We start from the raw sequence: 23,023 nt of genomic DNA on the forward strand, positions 1-23,023 counted from the left end.
GTCCCCCATTAAGCACCTTAAACAAATAACCCTTCCTTATTATATTTTCTAAAGTGTTTTCTCAACATTATAGTTTCAATTACATACTGACAGTGTCCCATGTTCATCCACTCCCCCAACTCTCCCCTCATTCCTTGGACCACCTGACCCATCCTCCCAACCCTAGCCCCCCTCAAGCCTGCAAAACCCTACCCGATAATAATTATCCCTGTGCCCCCATCTTATCCTTTCCCTTTACAAGTACTTACCTCCATGTATGAAGATATTTTTTTTTGTCCCAATAAATTAGACTTGGTAGGCTTATCAATATTAAGTTGAGCACAGAAGATAGGGTCTATATTTTTGAATTATCAATTAGATTGCATTGTTTAATGTATTTATCTTTGTGACAGCATCTTGCTCTTTGACAAATTTGTAATACTTTGCAAGGTCAGGAAGCATGAGTTCTCCAACGTTGCTCTTCTTTTAAGGTTGTGTTTGGCTATTTGGGGCCCCTTTACTTTCCAAATAAATTTGATATTTGACTTTCCTAGTTTTGTTAAGTTGGCTGTTGGAATATTGGTTGGAATTACATTGAACCTTTAAAACAGTTTGAGTATAATTTACATCTTCATGATCCTTAGACTTCCAATGCATAGGTGTGGAATATCCTTCCATTTATGTAAGCCTTCTTTTTGCAGTGTATTGTAATTTTCTGAATATAGCTCCTTTACATCCTTGGTAAAATTTGATTCCTAGATTATTGAGTCATTTATTTCTACAGTAAATGGCATGTTTTTTGATATCCTCCTCAGATCATTCATTATTATTCTATAGAAACACTATGGCTTTTTGCATGTTGATCTTGTATTCTGCCAATTTTCCTGAACTCACTCATTAAAGTTGCAGATATTTCATAATTGTCTAAATATAAGGTGCACCATCTGCTAGTAGTGAGGTTTAATTTCCTCTTTTCCAATATGGATGTCTTTTATTTCTTTTTCTTGTCCTTTTGCTCAAGTTAGATCTCCTAGCACAATGGCAGTCATGACAGTAGGCATCCTTGTACAATTCTCAATCTTACATTGAAAGCTTTCAACATTTCCCTCTTGAGTATCATATTAATTGTGGAGGTTTTTTTTTGTTTTTGTTTTAAAGATTTATTTTTTTATTTACTTCTCTCCCCATCCCCCCAGTTGGCTGCTCTCTGTGTCCACTCTCTTTGTGTTTCTCTTTGCCACTTGCATTGTTGTCAGTGGCACCGGCATTCTGTGTCTCTCTTTGTTGCATCATTTTGCTGCATAAGCTCTCCATGTGTATGTGTTGCCACTCCTGGGCAGGTTGCACCCTTCTCACATGGGGCAGCTCTCCTCGAGGGGTGCACTCCTTGTGTGTGTGGCTTCCCCATGTGGGGGACACCCCTGCATGGCACAGCACTCCTTGTGCACATCAGCACTGCATGTGATCCAGCCCACCACATGGGCCAAGAGGCCCTGGGTTTGAACCCTGGACCTCCCATATGATAGGTGGAAACTCCATCAGTTGAGCCAAATCCACTTCCCTGTTGTGGGTTTTTAATATATGCCATTTATCCAGTTAAAGAATGAACTTCTATTCCTATATTTCATAGCATTTTAATCAAGGGAGAACTTATGAATTTTGCAAAATGCTTTTCTGCATCAATCAAGGTGATTATGTTTTTTCATTCTTTTCTTTAATGTAGTGTATTACATTGAATGTTTTTCTTATGCAGAAAAATACTTGAATATCAAGAATAAAATCTAATCAATCATGGTGTATAATACTGGTAATATGCTTTATGATTGACAGTTGTATTTTGATTGAACATTTAAAAAATTAATTTATTGAAATCTATCACCCACACACAAATATACATAAACAATAAGTGTATAGTAATAGTTGTGAACTTACAAAACAAACATATATGGCATCATACAGGACTCTCATGACTCAACCTACCACCAACACCTTACATTGTTGTTAAACCTTTTTAACTAATAATTAAAGAGCATTGTCAAAATATTACTACCAACCCAAGTATTTTCCCGAACCCCATTATTATCATCTTCATGCATTTATACATGAACATACATAAACAATTAAGTGTATGGTAAAAATTGTGAACTTACAAAGCAAGCATGCATAACATCATACAGGGCTCCCATACATCAACCCTCCACCAACACCTTGCATTGTTGTGAGATATTTGTTATAAATTGCAAAAGAATATTGTTAAAATCTTACTACTAATTATAGTCCTTATCTTACATTTGGTGAATTTTCCCCCAACATACCTTATTATTATTTTTTAAATAAAATTTTTTATGACACAAGTTGTAAACTTATAAAACAATCATGCACATATGCAGAATTTCCAAGCAACACCCCTCTATCAACACACCACACTGTGGTGGAACACTTGTTACAGATAAAACAATATCATCTGATTGTTATCATGTCCATAGTATACATTTGGCTCACAATTTCCATAGTGTCCCATTATCATCACAGTACATCTTTGGCATAGATGCAAGAACATTATATTATTACTGCTGAACACAATCCATAGATCACTCCAGCTGTATTTTTCCCATGTGATCCCAACACCCTGCAGTAGTGATATACATTTGCTCTAGCTCACAAAGGACACTGTTGCATCTGTACCATCAAACCCAATTCTCATCCACCTCTTGGTTTACTGTGCTTTTCAGTTCCTAGATTATTCTCTAGAATTCTGTCTATTGGCATTTAAATCTCTAGACTACCATTTCAGCCACATCCCTATCTATAAACTAGCTATTACTATTTTTACCATCCATTCTATACTTTTCCATACTTTTACAGAAAGCTAATTAAAACTTGTACATACATTAACCATCAACAGTCCACCTCAGTCCTTCTCTTATCTCCATTAAGAATCCACCACCTACCACCAGGTCTTGAAGATATATTTTCCTACAATTTCATCTAGAAGTTTTATGGTTCTTGCTTTTATTTTTAAGGTTTTTGATCAATTTTGAGTTAATTTTTGGATTGTTAGATAGAGGTCCTCATTCCTTCATTTGGCTATAGATGTCCAGTTCTTTCAGCAACATTTTGCTGCATGGACTGTTCTGCCTGAGCTGTGTGGGTTTGACATGCTAGTTAAAAATCTCTTAATCATACATGTAAGGGTCCATTTCTGAGCTATCAGTTTTGTTCCATTAGTCTAGGTATCTGTCTTTATGTCAGTACAATGCTGTTTTTACCACTATAGCATTGTAGTATGATTTAAAGTCCGGAAATGAGGGCTCACTTTTCCTTTTATGATGTTTCTGGCTATTCAGAACCCCTTACCTTTCTAAATAAATTTGCTAATTGTGTTTTCAATTTTTTTAAATGATGGTGGAATTTTTATCAGGGTTGATATCTGTATATCATATATATCTATATATGCATTGAATCTGTATATCAATTTGATTAGAGTTGCTATCTTAATGATATTTAGATTCCAATCCATGAGCATGGAATGTTCCTCCAGTTATTTAGGACTTTTTGAAATTTCTTTTAACATTGGGTTGCAGTTTTCTGAATACAAGTGATTTACATCATTGGTTAAGTTTATTCCTGACAACTTGAACTTTATCTGTCATATTTTATTTTCACCACTCTGACACTTTTAGTTACTTTTATTGATACACTCTTCATTTCTAGATGCTCTTCTATGCCTCTGTCTCCTCTCTTTTCTTTTCAGGCTCCAGCACACCCTTTAGCATTTCCTGAAAATCTGGTCTCTTGCTTAGAAATTCTCTCAGCTTCTGTTTATCTGTGAACATTCTAATCTTGCCCTCATTTTTGAAAGACAGCCTTGATGGATACAAAATTCTTGACTGGAAGTTTTTCTCTTGAAGTATCTTAAATATATCAGACCACTGTCTTCTTACCTCCATGGTTTCTGGTGAGAATTCAACACTTAATCTTATTGGGCATCCCTTATGTGTTATAGATTGCTTTTCCCTTGCTGTTCTTAGAATTCTGTCTGTCTTTGGCATTTGACATTTTGATGAGTATGTGTATCAGAGTTGGTCTATTCATATTTTTTCAGATGGTAGTACATCGTGCTTCTTGGACATGCATATCTTTGTCCTTCAATAGGTTGGGAAATTTCTTTAAAGATTTCTTCTGCCCCTTTTTCTCTTCTCCTTCTTCTTAGACACCCATGACACGTATGTTTGCACATCATTGGCTGTTGTTTAGTTCCCTGAGACCTTGTTCAATTTTTTCCATTCTTTTCTTCATCTGTTCTTTTGAATGTTCACTTTCAGAAGCCATTTTTCCAAGCTCACCAATCCTTTCTTCACACTTGTTATTATATGATGCCAATAGTTTTAAAATTTCATTTATTGCACTTTTCATTCCCATAAGATCTGCTATTTTTCTGTGCATGCTTTCGAATTCTTCTTTGTGCTCATCCAGTGTCTTCATATTGTCCTTAATCTCTTTCACCATCTCGTTGAATTTATTAAGGAGATTTGTTTGAAAATCTACGATTAGTTGTCTAAACTCCTTTATGTCATCTGGAAGCTTATCTTGTTCCTTTACATGGCCCACAACTCCCTTTTTCTTGGTGTGGATTGTAATTTTTGGATGGTTTCTTGGTATCAGGATTATGAGAATATTTATTCTGGGTACAGTTTTTCTCTTTAGTTTAGGGCTTCCTGCCCTTTCTCCCTTGCTGGTTGTGCAGTAGGAGCAAAGGATGTAATTGTTTCTGTGAGCTGTGGAGGCTCAAGCTGCCCTCACTGCCCCAGGGATGGATGAAATTTCTCCTAACTTTCTCCTTTCCCAGGGGTAGGGACAGAGTCACAGTTTTGTGGGATAATCCAGGTCATGCAGGCCTAGGCTGTAGTTGCTCAGAGAGGCTGATGAGGTTTTATCCACCTTTCTCCCTTGCATTGGTTATGGATGGAGCTGTAGGTGTGGGTAGCAATCTATGCAGTGCAGGTCCAAGATGACTGCAGTTGCCCCAGTAGACATTTAATATTCAGTTTGTGCCAGTCAAATGTACCCTCAGTTACCTGGACAGACTTGTGCTGAGCTAGCAAGCCTCCTCCCTGCCAGAGATGGGACTGAAGCCTAGACTAGGACTGCAGGCTGATCCTGGTGAAAGACACTGGTTCCTATTGTCACTGTGATATATGGTCAGCCCAGCTTCCCCGCAGGCTGGAGGCAGAGTCAAAATGGCAGGACTGGCTTTTATCCAACTTGGACAAATTCACACTCCAGCTGTTCCTAGGGTTATTCCTTAGCCAGCTGAGCCTACCAATCAGTAGCTGAAATTGACAGCCAACCATCTCCTTCTCCCATTTTTGGGAAGTGGAGCTTCCAATTCTGGTCACAGAACAACTCCTGTGGCAGCTTGCACTGCCAGAGTAGGGCAATGACAGGCCTCAGAAGCTTGGCTGGCAATTTTCTGGAGAGGCTGGGGCAGGTCTCTGCATCTTCCTCCCTATTGGAGGTGGCACTGGCTCTTAGGCTAGACCTGCAATCTGACCTGGACGGAAAAAAGCTGGTCCCCATCAGCACTGGGATTCTCATTCTGTCCCACTTCCCCTCATGCAAGGTGTGGAGTTATGGTGGCAGCTCCCAGGCTCTTTCTGACTTGGACAGTCTCAGACTTCAGTTGCTCTCAGGATTATACTTTAGCCGGCTGAATTTTACTCATCAGTAGCTGAAGTTGGTGCTCAACTGTCTCTTTCTCCTCTGTTTATTGGAAGTGGAGCTTTCAGTTCCAGCCACAGAACAGTTCCCAAGGATGCTTGTGCCTCCAGTGGAGGATGGGCACCTGTTTCCAGGGTGTGGAGCACTCTACTTACAAGTCTTCTCTGCACATGGTCATTCTCCTCCTTCCACTCCCTCAAGGATGTTGCAGGATGCCTTTCTGGCCTCCTGAAGTCCCAAACAGATGCTTCAGCTTATTCCAGAGAACTGTGCATATTTACTAACTGCCCTGTAGCAGGAGCTGAGTCTAGGAGCTCCTTATTCCAATGCCATCTTGCTGTAACTCCCTTGATTGACCATTTTTGCATCTATGTTCAATTAAGAGCTTGATCTGTACTTTTCTTGTAATATCTTTATGTGGCTTTGTTATTGAGGCAATGTTGGCTCCAAAAAATATGTTTGGCAATTTTCCCTCCTCTTCAATTCTTTGGAAGAGACAACAGGGTTTGTATTATTTCCTCTTGAAATACTTGGTAGAGTTCACCTCTGAAGTCATCTAAACCACAACTTTACTATATTGGAAGTTTTTCTATGACTGATTAAATCTCTATTTGTGACAGTTTTGTTTGAATTCTTGAATTTCTTGTACAGTCAATGTAGAATTTTCTTGCATTTCTAGGAACTTGTCCATTTCATCTTTATTGTTCATTAGCTTTGTAATTTTCAAAGTGGTGGAGTCACTTGAAATATCTTTAGACAACAATGTAATTAAATTAGAAATTACAACAGAAAGAGATTTGGGAAACCCACAAAAATTTGAAAGTTAAAGAACACATATATGAATATCTCATTGAACAGAAAATAAATCAAATTAATCTCAAAAATATTTTCAAACCAAACCCTATCTATCTATCTAGAGCTAAACCAGTTGTTCATAGGAGTAAATTTATAGCATTAAACACCTATATTAGGAAAGCAATAAATAAATAAATAACTTATGATTCTACCTTAAATATAAGTAAATATATAATAAAACAGAGAGAAGATCAATATAATATAAAAGAGAAAATCAATAAAGGAAATCCATGAAACTTAAATTGGTTATTTGCAAAAAAGAAAATAAAAAAAAAAGAAAGTTTAGCCAAATTCACAACACCACATTATCAAAATCAAGAATTAAATAAAATATAACATCACTGATCTTGCAAATATAAAGATTAAAAGGAGGTTTTTAGTATAGGTTTATGGCAGTGAATTAGACAATTTAGGCTAAAGGATAAATTGCTAAAAGGACAGAAATTACCCACACTCAATCAATGAAAAATGGAAAATCTAAATGGGCCTATAGTAAGCAGAGAAAGTGATTTACTAATGAAGAAGTCCAGAACTGGATGGTTTCACTGGTAAATTCTATGAAACATTTTCAACAGAAATGTTAAGAATCATAAATTCTCTTCCACAAAATAGATGAGCATGGATATTTCTAAAACTTTCATTCAGGCCAGGTTTATGCAATGAGATAAAGGTAAAGGGAGACAAAGATAAAGATAAAGTTAGTATTCTCTCATGAATTTAGATGCATAAATAGCAAAATATGACAACCAAAGCTTGAAATGTTTAACATGAATTTTGCACCTTGAACAAGTGGGATTTATCTCAGGAATTGGAGTGGTTGGTTTTAACAATTAATTACTATACTATATTCTATTAATAATAACAGAGATAAAAATTACATAGTAATCTCAACAGACACAGTAAAAGGTTTTGACATAATTGAAATCACATTAATATTAACAAACTTTCAGAAAACTAGAAAAAGAATGGATGAAAGACCAACAACAGAATGGAAAAAGTAATTGTTAACTATGTATTTGATGGACGCTTAATATCCAAAATATATAAAGAACTGCTATAATTCAACAAAAAGAGAAATAACCTAATTATAAAAGGGACAAATGACTTGAATATACATTTCTCCAAAGAAGATACAGAAATAGCCAATAATCATATGAAAACATGTTCAACATCATTTGTCACCTGGGTATGCAATTCCAAACAACAATGAGGTACCACTTCACAACCACTAGGAAAACTATTTTTAAAAAGCGATAATAGAAAATAATTATTAGTAAGTATATGCAAAAATTGGAGCATATACACTTTTGGTAGCATTGTTAAATGGTATAGCTGTTGTAGAAATTACCTTTGTGCTTCTTCAGAAAGTTAAACATTGATTTATCATATGACCTGGCAATCCCACTTCTTAGTAAATACCCAAAAATATGAACATAGACAAATATGCAAAAATAATTGTATGTCAATGTTTGTAACATCACTATTTACAATAACCAAAATGTAAAGCTAACCCTCATGCCCACCAATGGAGAACAAATAAACAATATGTGATAAATAAATAGACAGTGGAATATTAATCAGATGTAAAAAGGAATATTCTGATGCATAATAGGACATGGCTAAAAGTGAAGGTGTAATGCTGAGTGCAATCAGCAAGATGCAAAGAGTAAAATATTTTTTGAATATGTTTATATGAAACATTGAGGATAAGCAAATTTCACAGAGACTGATAGTAGATTACAGGTTATCATGGGCCCTGAGGAAAAGAAGGAGGATTTATTGTTTAATGGGTAAGGAGTTTCTGTTTGATGTGAGGAAAAAATTGGGGGAATGGATGATAGAAATGGTAGAATAGTATTTTTAATGTAACTACATCACTGAATTGTACACCTAAGAATGGTTAAAATGGAGAATTTTGAGGTTAAATATACACAACTCAAAATTTTCCCTATATAATCAAAAGCTTAAACAACAACAACAACAAAAGTAAAGGAATGATCACAGCCTTATAAAGGACAACTACGAAAGCCTTATAAAAACTCTCAAAAATTTTCATTTTCTCTCATCATCTATCTTACTTTCTTTCCATTTTTTAAAGCCTCCACCAAAGAAGAGAAATTAATCATCAGTTATACCAATAAAAATGCATAATTCATGCCCAAAAAAACTCCTATTCCTAAAATCATGTTAATAAAATATAATAAGGGGCAGGAGTAATTACTTTGCTCTGACTGGCTAACATACCGCCTCCAAAATCTTAAAAAATGGTCTTTTAAAAAACAGATTAGTACTCTCCCTATGTAGCAGACATCAGATTAAAAGGGAAATCTAAAGATGGAGCCCCAGAGGACCTAACCACACTCACACATCACTTACAGAACCGAGCCTGGGCAATATCTTTATGAAAAATAAAAAGTCCATCAAGCTCTGTCAAAGTCCTGGCATCATCTAGTCCTTTAATTACAGTCAGATTACCACCATCATTAAACAAAAGCCTACCTCAGAAATGCATAACACCCATTTAGATGATTCATGTTCTGGGGGGAACACATCACAAAACTCACTCTCATTACAGCAAATATACAAAATCACATGTGCATCTTCTACTTTACATTGAGGAGAGCCTAGACAATGGACCTTAAAATTGGCACAATCGCCCTGTCCTTTTCCCCACCAGGATTGGACTTTTGATTAGACACTTTGAATAATTCTAAATATGCATCTTGAAGACCTTTTACTGGGCATGGCTAGTCCTGGCTACTTATTGTAATCTCCTTAAAATGGAGGTGTTTATAAGGCCACACTTCATCCATCAGTGCACACAGTTTCCCATAATACCACAATTCCCAGCAAGAGTTCAGCACAACCACTGCAGCCTCACTGGTAGCATGTAAATTGTACTTATAAGAAAGGGCTAAACATGACAAATGAGGACTTTCCAAATTGCAAGAGGATATCAATGTCCACCTTATGTCTGTATTGTAATATTTTTGTAGGCTGTGGGTCATAGATGTTCTTACTGACACACATACCCTCACTATTAGGGGTAGATCAAAATCAACTTAATGCTCAAATAATACTTAGATACTCCTAAAATTATACCCAAGGAAGTGACAGAGGAGATTGCTGGCTATTGGTTCTCAATCACCTGCATCTAGCATGCCACTGAGCATGTCGAATGACTCAAGATATCCATACCATATACAACATGGGTCTGCTTGCACTAATACATAAGCATTTCTCAAGCAAAGTATAACCTAAAAAATTGTCATATAGCACCAGTGGCCAAAATAATATAATCAAATAGGAAACTGCATCAGATTAGTCAGATAAGGCTCAGCTCTAATAATAACAATGGAGAAGAAGCCAAAGCCTGCCCAAGGGACCTGCTTTCAGGGTCAGCAGGCCAGGACAGTGCTTCACAATTCCCAGAAAGGTGAGGGACTGAGAGATGAAGAAGTGAAAATAACAAATTGTGATTACTAAACCAACTAGCTTATGGGAAGGGCTTACCTCACACCCCCCCAAAATATTTAGTGGAGGGAAAATCCCTTGCTCATTTCAGCTGACTGATAGGAGACCAGATGTCTTCCTGCCTTCCAGCTGTTACAAAGGAAAAGGATGGGGACTCAGTATACTTTTCATTAGTGAATTCAGCCAGCTGAGGCTGCTTTGAATCTCAGCTCTGGTCAGGAAAAACAAAGGAAAACAGAAAGATACACCTCTGCAGAAAATTGTGCCACCAAGCACCATCTGCTGGCCCATCTCGAAATTATAAGAGAAGAAACTGCTTTTATTTTATTTTTTAAATGTTTTTACATTGTTTTAATTTTTATTATTATCATAGAAAACTAAACCCAGACAATTGGTCTGTTCTTGATCAAATCTGACTCTACAAAAGAGAAACAATTCTTATAAGAGAACTGTTACTCCTTAGGTGAGAAATGCCAATCTACCTAGTTCCATCAAAAATTGGACTGGAATATAAAGTTAGATAAATGGATTTTTAAAAAGAACAAATATTAGAAATAACAGGGATCTCTCCTTCAAACATTAGAGGCCTCCTCTTTTAACAGTCTTTAATGTATTTCATTCACAATCATAACAAATTCTTCAAGGTCAAGCATTCTGCACAACCCCCAAAGGAAAAAACTGAGGGAACTCATGGGTAATTTTCACTGCTTCATTGTAGAGTCCAAGATCAAAAGGATGGTTATCTTCTTTAAACTGGATGTAAGATGCACACATGATAGTTGCCTTGTTCGTCACTCTTCCAACTACTTTCACAATTCCAGAGATTTCTTCATCAAGTGGCTCCATCAACACAAAGATTCCGTTTTTTCCTTCTCCATCTGAAAGAATAAACATTTTCCCAGGGGCATGAATCTTTTCCAGTCTCCCTACGAAACATATAGGCCGGTCAATGAACTGAGCTAGCATACTGGCATTGATGCACCACTTCAGCAGCTCCATCACGTCCACCATGATTACGGTGCAAGACTCACCAAGAAACTGCTTTTAGAGCTCTCTTTACCCTACCCATTGGAGAAAGTTTACACCCTATTAGTGAGTCTCTGGCCTGATCTTGGTAACTTAAGATGGGTAATTTTAAAGACTTTGAATAAGTGGGACCAAATATCAAAGAACTGTGAAAAAATAATGAGTCAAAAGAGAGTACATCAGAATAAATTCACCAACTTATCACATCATAGTCATCAACAATATATTACAAGTCATACTTGGAAGCAAGAAGAGATAGTCCATCCAAAGGAACAAACCAATTATCTTTAAGAGATTCAGGATTTAAGACAATTAACCATTGGAAATCACACAAAACTCCTAAATCATTTTAAAGAATTAAAATAAAATATGACTAAAGCAATAAAGGACATTAAGAAGACACTGGATGAACATAAAGAACAATTTTGGAAAATCTGCAAAAAAAAGTAACTTTTGGGAAGGAAAGACATGATGTATGAGATTAAAAATATATTAGATGTACATAAGAGCAGATTTGAAGTGCTTGAAGACAGTATTAATGATTTTTGAAGACAGAAGAGCTGAACTGGAATAGACAGGAGAACAGAAAGAGAAGATGATGTGAAAAAATGGAACAGGGTCTCAGGGAATTAAATGACAACAAGAAACATACACATACACATTTTTGGCATCCCAGTATTAGAAAATGGAAAAGAGGCAAAAAGAATATTTCAGTAATTAATAGCTGAAAGCTTCCATATACTTATGAAAGACATAAATATCAATATCCATGAAGAACAATGATCCCTAAACAGAACAAACATCCATAGACTTACCCTAAGACAACTACAATTCAGAATAGTGAAAATCAGAAATAAAGAGATTTTTAAAGCTGTAAGATTAAGTACAGACCCCTTATAAGAAACCATGGAGGAGATAAGAAAGTGGTATGATGTATTTAAGGCATTGAAAGAGAAAAACTGCCAGTTGAGGTTTCTGTATCCAGCAAAGCCGTTGTTCAAAAATGAAGAGGAATTCAAAGTCTTCACAGACAAACAAAAACTGATAGGACATATTGTCAAAAGACCAGAATTACAAGATATATTTAATGGAGTGCTGCAGCCTGAAAGTAGTAAACAAGAGCAAAAGACTTGGAAAAGAATATTAGAAATGGTAAAAGACTATAGCATGATATGACAACAGAAAGCCAAAGGTCAAACTGGATAAAGTAAGTAATGCCTTCGTAGTTAAAACATTGATTGATAATGACTTGAATTCCCCAATTAAAAGACACAGGTTGATAGAATGGATTAAAAAATATAACCCATGATGTGAACCAATGTATATGAGGTGCAGAGGTGCCCAAAGATATACTTACAAAATCCAATGGATGTGTCATGATGATGGGAACGAGTGTTGTTGGGGGGGGGAGAGGGGGGGTGGGGGAATGGGGTTGAATGGGACCTCACATATATATTTTTAATGTAATATTATTACAAAGTCAATAAAAAATAAAAAATTTTAAAAAATAAAAAAATAAAAAAAAAAATGTAGTTGATAAAAAAAAAAAAAAAAAATATATATAACCCATCTACATGGTATCTAAAAGAGATTCACATCGGACATAGGGACATGACCAGATTAAAAGTGAAGAGTTGGAAAAAGATATTCCATGCAAATAGTAACCAAAAATGAACCAGATTAGTGATACTAATATTGGACAAAGTAGATTTTAAATGAAAAACTGTTTTAAGGATTGAAGAACATAATTATATATTAGTAAAAGGGTTAATTCAACAACATGAAACAAATATTCAAAATATTTATGCACCTAACCCCAGTATGGCCCAAGATATATGAGGTACACATTGATAAAGCTGAAGTGAGAAGTAGATATCTCTACAGTAAAAGTCGGAGACTCTCAGTATAGGATTGAACATCTGTACAGAAGATAAATAAAGAAAGAGAGAAGTTTAATAATATGATAAATGAACTAGACCTAATAAACATCTCTAGAGCACAACACCCCAAACAGCAGTATATACATTCTTTTCAGGATCTCATGGATCCTTCTCCAAGGTAGACCATGTGTTGGGTCACAGGACAAGTCTCAATAATATTTAAAAGATTGAAATTATACAGAACATATTCTCTGATCTTAGTGGAATGAAACTGGAAATCAAGATGGACGGAAAAAGGGAAAATTCATAAAGATATGGAGATTAAACAAAACAATCAGAAGGTCAAAAAATAAATTGCAAGATAATTCAGCAAATACCTTGAGATGAATGAAAACGAGAACACAATATAACAAAACCTATGGCACACCACAAAGGCAGTGCTTAGAGGGAAATTTGTAGCCCTGAATGTTTATTCTAAAAAGGAAAGAAGTAAAATTGATGATCTAACTACACACCTGTAAGCACTAGGAAAAAAAACAACAAACTAAGCCCAAACAAAGCTGAAGGAAAGAAATAGTAAAGATCAGAGCATAAATGAAATTGAGAAAAAAACAACAATAGAATCAACAAAACCAAAAGTTGGTTCTTCGAGAAGATTAACAAAACTGACAAAACCTTAGCTGGTTTGATAAAAATAAAAGAAAAAGAGAAGACATAAATGAAATCAGAAATGGGGGGGGGGTATTACCACTGACCCTGTCGAAATATGACAGATCATAAGAGGATATTTTGAACGACTGTATGCCAAAATCTAGAAAATGTAGATGAAATGGACAAATTCCTGGAAACTCATGAACCTCCTACAATTACTTTAGAAGAAATAGAATACCTCAACAAACTAGTCACAAATTAAGAGATTGAAACAATCTTCAAAATCCTCCCAATGATGAAAAGACAGGGACTAGATAGCTACAGAGGTAAATTCTGCAAATCATTTAAAGAGGAACCACTACTGATCTTACTCAAGCTCTTCTAAAAACTGAACAGGAAAGACCACTACCAAACTCATTCTATGAAGCCAACGTCACACTAATACCAAAACAAAAAAGGTTACTAAAAAAAAACAGAGAAAGTTACAGACCAATATCTCTAATATAGATGCAAAAATCCTCAACAAAATACTTACAAACAGAATCCAAAGCACATTCAGTGAATTATACATGAGGATCAATTGTTTTTTACCTCAGGTATGCAAGGTTGGTTCAAGACAAGAAATTCAATTAGTGTAAAAAGAAAACCCAATACATTGATAAATTGAAGAAGAGAAATCACATGATCATCTCAATGCAGAAGAGTCATTTGACAAAATGCAGTACCCTTTCTTGGTAAAAGCACTCCAAAAGATCTAAGTCCCTCTTGATATAGAGGGGGACTGGACTTAACCATCCCAGAGTCCACAGGATGGAGGGATAGAGTATGCATTAGAGCAAACTTACTAATATTCTACTATGGAATTATTGTGATTAGCAATGGAATAAGTGGTAGTACTGATGTGGAGAAAGTGGCCATGGTAGCTGCTGAAGGTAGGGAAAGGGAAGAAGAGATATGATGTGGGGGCATTTTCAGGACTTGGAGATGTCCTGGGTGGTACTGCAGGGACATATACTGGACATTGTATGTCCTGCCATGGCCCACTGTGTGGACTGGGGGAGAGTGTTAACTATAATGTAAACCACTATCCGTGTGGTGTAGCAGTGCTGCAAAATGTATTAAAAAATGTATTCCAAAAGGCAATGAATGTGCCACTCATGATGAAAGAGGTGGGAGATGTGAGGTGAAGGGGGTGGGTGGTATATGGGAACCTCATATTTTTTAAATGTAACATTTAAAAAAAATAAAGAAGAAAAAAATGACACATGTACTTAAAAAAAGATGGAAACTAACTCTGTCCATCTAGCAATTAATGGGTAAATAAAATGTGGTATATATACACTATAGGTTACTAATAAGAAGAAATGAAGTTGGGATGCATATGACAACATGGATGAAGCTTGAGGACATTATTTTGATTGAAATAAATTAGACACAAAAGGACAAATGTATGGTCTCCAAAATATGAACTACATATGATAAGTAAACTCATGGAGTTAAATTATAGAATACAGGTTTCCAGGAGATAGAACATGGATTGAAAAGGTGGGGCTGTTTCTTAATGTTTGTAGAATTTTGAGAAGATTTATTTTGGAAGTTTGGAAATAAATTTGATGGTAATACATTTTTTAAAAAATCACTCCAAAAGATGAGAATAGGAGGACGCTTTCTCAATATGGTAAAGAGCATATATGAAAAAACTACAGCTAGCATTGTACACAATGAGGAAAGACCGAAACCTTTCCGCTGAGATCAGGAACAAGATAAGTATACCCACTTTCACTATTTTTATTCACTATTGTATTAGAAGTTCTAGCTAGAGCAATTGGATTAGTAAAAGAAATAAAAGGCACCCTAATAGGAAAGTAAGAAGTTAAACTTTCACAATTCACTGATGACATGATCCTATATCTAGAAAATCTTGAAAAATCCACCACAAAACTGCGATAATTAATAGACTATTTCAGCAAAGAGGTGGAATGCACGACTAATGTACTAAAATCCATAGCATTCCTATACACTACTGATGTGCAATCTGAGGAGGAAATGAGAAAAAAAATTCAATTTATAAAAAATAACTATACAATTAAATAATTAGGAATTAACTTAACCAAAGACATAAAGGACCTGTATACAGAAAACTGCAAAAATTGTTAAAAGAAACTAAAGAAGACTTAAATAAATTGAAGGATATTCCATGTTCATGGATTGGAAGATTAAATATCATTAAGATGTCAATTCTACCCAAACTGGTTTACAGATTCAATGCAATCCCAATAAAAATCCCAACAGCCATTTCGCAGAAATTGAAAAGCCAGTAATTGCATTTATTTGGTAGCATAAGAGGCCCAAATTAGCAACAACAACAAAAAAAACAAAACCCACAAACTTTAAAAAGGAAGAACCAAGTTGGATGACTCTCACTTCCTAACTTTAAAACATATTACCTAGCTTCAGTGGTAAAAACACCTTGGTATCAGCATAAGAACAGGCAGATTGACCAATGGAAACAAATTGAGAACTCTGAAATTGACCTTCACATCTATAGTCAAACACTTATTGGTGAGACTGTTAAGGCCACCCAGCTGGGCCAGAACAGTCTATTCAATAAGTGATACTGTGAGAACTGGAAGCCATATCCAAAAGAAATAAAGAAGACCCCTATTTCACATCTTACATAAAAATTAACTCAAAAATGGGTGAAGAATTTAAATATAAAAGCAGCAACCTTATGATTCCTAGAAGAAAATGTAAGAAAACATCCTCAAGGTCTTGTGGTATGAGGTAGTTCTTTAAAACTTACACTCCAAGTATGAGAAACAAAAGAAAATATAGATGAATGGGACCTCCTCAAAATTCAACACTTTTGCACCTCAAAGGACTTTGTCAAAAGGGAGAAAAGGCACTGGAATCAAGGAAAAAACCTTTGGCAGTCACATATCTGGTAAGGGTATAATATCATGATCTATAAGGAGTTAATTCAACTCAACAATAAAACGACAAAGTGTCCAATTAAAAAGTGGGCAAAAGTGAAAAAAAAAAACAACAATTGTCCAAAGAAGAAAAACAAATGGAAATGAAAAATATGAAAAATATCTAATATCACTAGCCATTAGGGAATGCAAATCAAAACTACAATAAGGTGAACTTAGGGAGGACAGAAACCTCCCATGGAGCAGAAGGGCAAAATTTTGCTTGATCTTGATTTTCAGTATGAATACAGACCATGAAACCTGGGCCTCACGATCCCTCCGACCTTTTAGATTTTAAGCAGGAAGTGTCAGAAAAGTTACCACAGGGATAATTGGCTTGTGGGGAAAAAAAACTGTTAGGATATCATTTCACATTCAACTGGCTGCTATTAAAAGATGGAGAGCTGTAAATATTGGAGTGGATGTGGAGAGATAGGAAAACTTATTCACTGTTTCTGGGAATGTAAAATGGTACAGCCAGTGGAGCTCCTAAGGAAGTTCAAGGTAGACTTGCCATGAGATCCAACTCTACCATTGTTAGGTACATGCCAAGAAAACTGAGAACAATGACATGAATAGATACCTGCAAACTTATGTTCAAAGCAGCATTATTAATGACAGCTAAATTTTGGAAACAACCCAGTGTCCATCAACTGATGAATGGATAAACAAACTGTGGAGTATACACAAGATGGAATATTATGTAACAGTAAGAACAAATGAAGTCGTGAAACATATTACAACATGGATGAATCTGGAGGATATTTTGTTTAGTGAATGAAGCCAGACAAAAAAGGACAAATAGTACAGTATGATTACCCTGTTATTAACTAAATATGTTATGTGTAATAGAAATATATTTTGTGAAATATGAATATGGGTATAATTGCACATATAAGACCATTTTTCTTTGAAGTTGGGAGACTGGAAATTAATAGTCCAAAATGTCAATATCAGACAAAGAACACAAAACATAAAGTGAAGGAGATGAGACATTTCATATTGTATCATTTCATTTATATAAAATATAAATAGAAATCAAATTGAGATGAATGAAGATTAGTGGTAATGTAGGTCTGAGGGAGGAATGCTAAGGATGTGAAGTCTTTCTTTTTGAAGTAATGAAATTGTTCTAAAATTTTTGAGATGGTGAACACACAACATTGTAATTTTACTAAAAGAAATTGATTATGCACTTTGGATAGAATAGCAAGAAACAGCTGCTTTGAACAGTGTGGGAAGCATAGAGAGATTGAGGGGTGAGGAATTTTCTTGTTTGTTTTTATTAGTAGTATTATTGAAATAATGAAAATGCTTTATTAATGATTGAAGCAATGAATGCACAACTGTATTATTTAGCAAATACCATTGTTTGTCCACATTTACATATCAATGAAATTGATTTGTTTAAAAAAATTCAACCTGTATGGCTAATTTTTCTCTACTCCTACCTGTTGTAAATAATGCTTTAAGGCAAGAGCATAGATTGCAAAAAGGGCCTACATAGAATTAAGATCCAACTGACATGTAAGTGTGGAAACAACATATTATCCTTGTAGAAGAAAATAGAGTGGGGTCTCATGGAAACACACAGCCAAACTCTTGTCCTAAGTGCACCTCAATATGTCTTGGAGTTCCATTTTATAGATACCTACAGAGATAACATGACTACTGCTCTCATGTTATTTAAGCATCCATGAAAAAATTTCCCTCCTGGGAGGGATACCCACCTCTATGTCTGCCCCTGACAACCATCACCTTGTGCCAGATGGTGTCACCTCTTCCTTATGGTGACATTGTTGCCAATGTCATGCACACTCAAGATGCCTTGCATTGTTTTAGCCCTCAATGGTAAGTTAAACTTTTTATCTTTAATTCCACAAAACTGAGACAATATTTGTAGGGTTTATATTTGCCTATGCACCAGTCCCTATACATGGTAATAAGGGTAATGTAGCAAAAAAATAGATTTGCTAGCCCAGGTAGACTTGTATAATTGCTTAGCCATAGACAACTTCTTCATCGAGTAAGGGAGTATCCAAGCAAAAGGATCACCTCCTACTAAGTGTATATTAATAAATTGGGGAAGATCAAAACCAACTTAAAAAAGATGGTTCAAGAGATCAAGATATTTCATAATACAGCCAAGGTTTTCAATAAATACTGTAGATGAGAAAAAAATATCTCCCGTATTTCCTCCTATTTGCACTCTTAAGGGAAAGGGAAATGGCTTCACAGAGGATTCTACCTCTTGGTTTTACGACTTATTACCATTTTTGTAATCACCAATAAACTCAAGTACCTTATACACTGGCTCAACAATTATATCACCACCCAAACTTCCCAAATCATCCAAATGAAATATACTGAGACATAAAGGGATGGGTTGTCATATCCATCAAAAAATTTTGCACTATCTCAAAGTCTGTCTTACATTGGATAAGTCACTTGCCTCAGCACTGAGGTTTAGCCTAATTAATAGGCAACTCCCCAGTCCTGGGGCATAAACTTCCCCAGAATCAGAACCCAAACCTGCACCTGCAGCCAAAACCCACACATCACACCCAAAACTGACAACTGGTCACAAATGATGAGTTTTAAACCACTGCTGTCAACCACCAGTCTCTTCATCTTTTTGTGCACATCTGCCTTAAACTAACCAATCCCTCACACCCAAGGGAAATCTTCCAATCTTCTCCCCTAGACCATAATAAGGCACAAGTCCTTGGTAAAATCTTGCTCTGCTTATATGCTCCCCACCTGACGCTTAAGCCACCAAAGTCAGTCACACTTCCCATTGGCCAGTCATGGCACCCCCCTCTCTCTCTGCGGCCTGTGCACAACAAACTGTCTTTTCTTATCTCTTATGGTCTTGGCTTCCCATTGTGCCACACTTGACATTCATCTGGACCCAAATTTAAATTTCAACTTCTGTAATTTGAAACAGTGTGAAAGGGCAACACAAGGTTACTCAGGTATTTGAACTGTTCAGTGTCTTCACTCTGGGAGTGGGTATACAAGACTACATTTGTGATAAAAATTATATAGAATTTAATGCACAAATACCTAAATGAGTCCAAGAAAAAGTAAGGAAATCTGAATAAGATCAGTAGATTTTATCAATGTCAGTATCTTAGTTGTTATACTATAATTTAATAAAATGTAAGCATTGCGGGAAACTGGGCAAAGACTACTATACATCTCTTATCTCTTACATGTGCATTTATCTGAAGAAAATTTTCAATTAAAAGTATATGATTGCTAAAATAGTCTGCTGTGCTAAACATTTAAGTAATGGCTATCTATGTGAAGAAGGAATGGATTGTGATCAAGATAAGACACAGGGAGGACTCTTAATTTGGCAGGGGATCTTAAAAGATGACACTAATTTTTGAAATTTATCAAACTCTTTCTATATATATGTGTATGTAAATATCCTGTACGTCAATAAATGCTATTTTAAAATGATCTAGGGAAGGAAAAAATGATAGGATTTAATTTATCCAGGTTTGTCAAAGCCAGTATGATCAGGGAATACAAATGTAGCTTCTAGAGGCTTCCATTAAGGATTTGTTCAGAGAGTTCATTTGGGAGACATTAGTTGAGAACACCTCCAGACATGTTTGCTATAATCCAGGTAAATGAGTTTGATGGTCTCATACATAGCAGTCACTTGTAATTGTTTCCCAAAACTACCTCAGTTTATCGCAAATGGGAAGTTGGTAAAGGATCATTCACTCAAGTTGCCCAATAAAAGAGACTTCCTCATGTACACCCCCCTTCTGTCATATTTAATCAGTGACATCTAAAATTGCGGGTGTTTCAAGCAGTCAGTTGAAGACCTTCAGACAAAAATGGGTTTCCCAAAAAAGAAATTCTTGACCAGCAGTTTCCAATGTGTCAGTCTGCGTTAGTAGATTTTGGTCTTGTCAGCCTCCACAATCTAATGAGCAAATTTCTTAAACTAATTTTCTATATATCTGTATCTACATATATATATCTACACACATATATCTCTCTCTACCTACCTAGATACCTACCTACCTACCTACCTACATTCTATCTATATCATCTACCTATCTACATGTCCCTACCTACCACTGTTTTTGTTTTTTCGAAAAAGTCTGACTGTTATAATTACCTAATTCCATCCACTTCAAAATGCTGATAAAGTCCCTAACCCTAATCTTAACCTTGGGTTGAGACGATTAGTCACAGATCCCCAGATCTTACTGTTTTCTTGGTAATAGTCCTTAGTTTAATTCTGGTCCTCTGAGAAGCAGACAACAAGTGGAATAAGATTTGCAAGAGATTTAAACATGGGCCTCCCTATAAGGGAAAAATAGAGGGATAGAGAAGAGGCAAAAGAGAGTCATCAGACTATGGATGCAAGTCTGACCCAAATTAATGAAATAAGGAAGGATGAGAGACAGAGCCCCAAATTGTCAGAGTTTTGATTCTTAGTCAAAAAGGATAATTTCTTTGAATGTTCGTTCATCTAGAATTGTGTGTAGGATTCAGTATATCTTCATTTGAGGATGCATATGGCTTTTTTTTTCCCCCAGAGAGGATTTCAATTCTCCCAATCAGGGGCTGCTTCCATGTGAAATCACTTTTTCCGTATTGCTTGAGGTTTTGTTTGGTCTATTTAGCCACGAAAAAATGTATGGTATTATAAACATTATTTTCCTTTGCTTAATCACACAATAAATCTCATGGAAATCTTGCATAATGGCAGAGCTCTAATGTGTTATTTTTAATTTCTAAATAATGGAACAAGGAATTGTTGTGGACATCATTTTTCTGATAGGTATTCAATTTATTTCCAATTTTTCTCTGCTATAATCAATACAACCATAAACTTCACTTTGAAGACAGATTTAATGGAGTTAATGTGTAGGCTTAGAGTGCAATGCATGTTTTCTTTTTCTCATTATAATTTGAACAGGATCTGCCATTCAGTTAACAAACATTTATTGACTGCTTGTATGACCAAGGTAATTTTTTTGGTTCTGAGCTAGGGCAGTTAAACTCAGCACTGCTCTCATGGGATTTAGGCTCATGGTTTCCATACCTGATTTAGATGCAATTGTTTGAGTGAGAGGTTGTACAGTGTTTTTGATTGCTAAACTAGTGCCACATAGACATGGGAAGGAATTCCCTGAAGGAAAGGGTGTTACATTCCCAGAAAGAAGGGCTCTGTGACAGCAAGCAGTGCAGGCAAATAGGAAGCGCTGAGAAAAGTAAAGGAACAGTAAAATGAACTTCCATAATGTAGGATCATCTCATGCAAATAGTTCATGCTGTCAATCAAAATTAGTGGTCTGATTAATCTGCTTATTTCTTCCAACATAATAACATTAGCATTCTGATATCTGCCTAAATAAGTTTTATGTTTTAGTAATCATAATCTATTTAACAATACATTACTGGTCCCTTAGTTTCCATTTTTTAATTTGACTGTTAGTTCCTGATATTAATGCATGCTGAAATTAAACATTTATTTAATATTTTTTATATTGTACAGTTTCTAAAGCAAAAATTAATGGGCAGAAGCTTTTATTTTACATAACATATTTACAGTCTAATTGACAAGTTAGGATGTTTATTAATCTTTTGTAAAGTAATTTTTTCATGCCCATTTGAAATTTACATACACTGGGCAGATAAAACAACTGAAAATACATTCCACCAGCACAGATGTGTTTTTAATTCAGGGAACATATATTTGATGAATGTTTAAAAACAATTAAACGAGGTACATATTTTAAAACTCAGTTCTTACAAAAGATTTTGAGAATTAATTTCACTTACTAAATCTTCTGTGAAATTTGTATAGACCACAAACCAAACCAAATCAAATAAATGACTACAAATATTTATGCACATATAACAGAAAGATGACAAATATTTATTTTTTTGTCTCTTTATTTTTTTAAATGTTACATTAAAAAAATATGGGGCCCCATATCCCCCCAACCCCTCCACCCCACTCCTCCCACATCAATAACCTCTTTCATCATTATGGGACATTCATTGCATTTGGTGAATACATTTTGGAGCACTGCTACACCACATGGATAATGGTTTACATTGTAGTTTACACTCTCCCCCAGTCTACCCAGTGGGCCATGGCAGAACATACAATGTCCAGCATCTGTCCCTGCAGTTCCACCTGGGACACCTCCAAGTCCTGAAAATTCCCCCACATCATATATCTTCTTCCCTCCCCCTACCCTCAGCAGCTACTGTAGCCACTTTCTCCACGTTAATGCTACAATTTCTTCCATTGCTAATCACAATAGTTCCATAGTAGAATATCAGTAAGTCCTCTCTAATCCATACTCTACTATCCCAGGGTCCACAGGATGGAGGAGTCAAGTATAGACAAGTATTTATTGACTTTTCAAACATTACCCAATATTCATTAGATGTTGTGAAACAAAAATATTGGGAGTTTTACAT

At 35.6% G+C, this 23,023-nt stretch overlaps 1 pseudogene; it reads right to left on the minus strand.

The window, feature by feature from the left end:
- Positions 1–10,674: 10,674 nt before the first annotated feature.
- On the minus strand, positions 10,675–11,040 carry LOC101439990 (replication protein A 14 kDa subunit pseudogene; annotated as a pseudogene).
- Between the last annotated feature and the right edge of the window lie 11,983 nt (positions 11,041–23,023).

This window comes from Dasypus novemcinctus, chromosome 30 (assembly GCF_030445035.2).
Source record: "Dasypus novemcinctus isolate mDasNov1 chromosome 30, mDasNov1.1.hap2, whole genome shotgun sequence".
Lineage (NCBI taxonomy): Eukaryota > Metazoa > Chordata > Mammalia > Cingulata > Dasypodidae > Dasypus > Dasypus novemcinctus.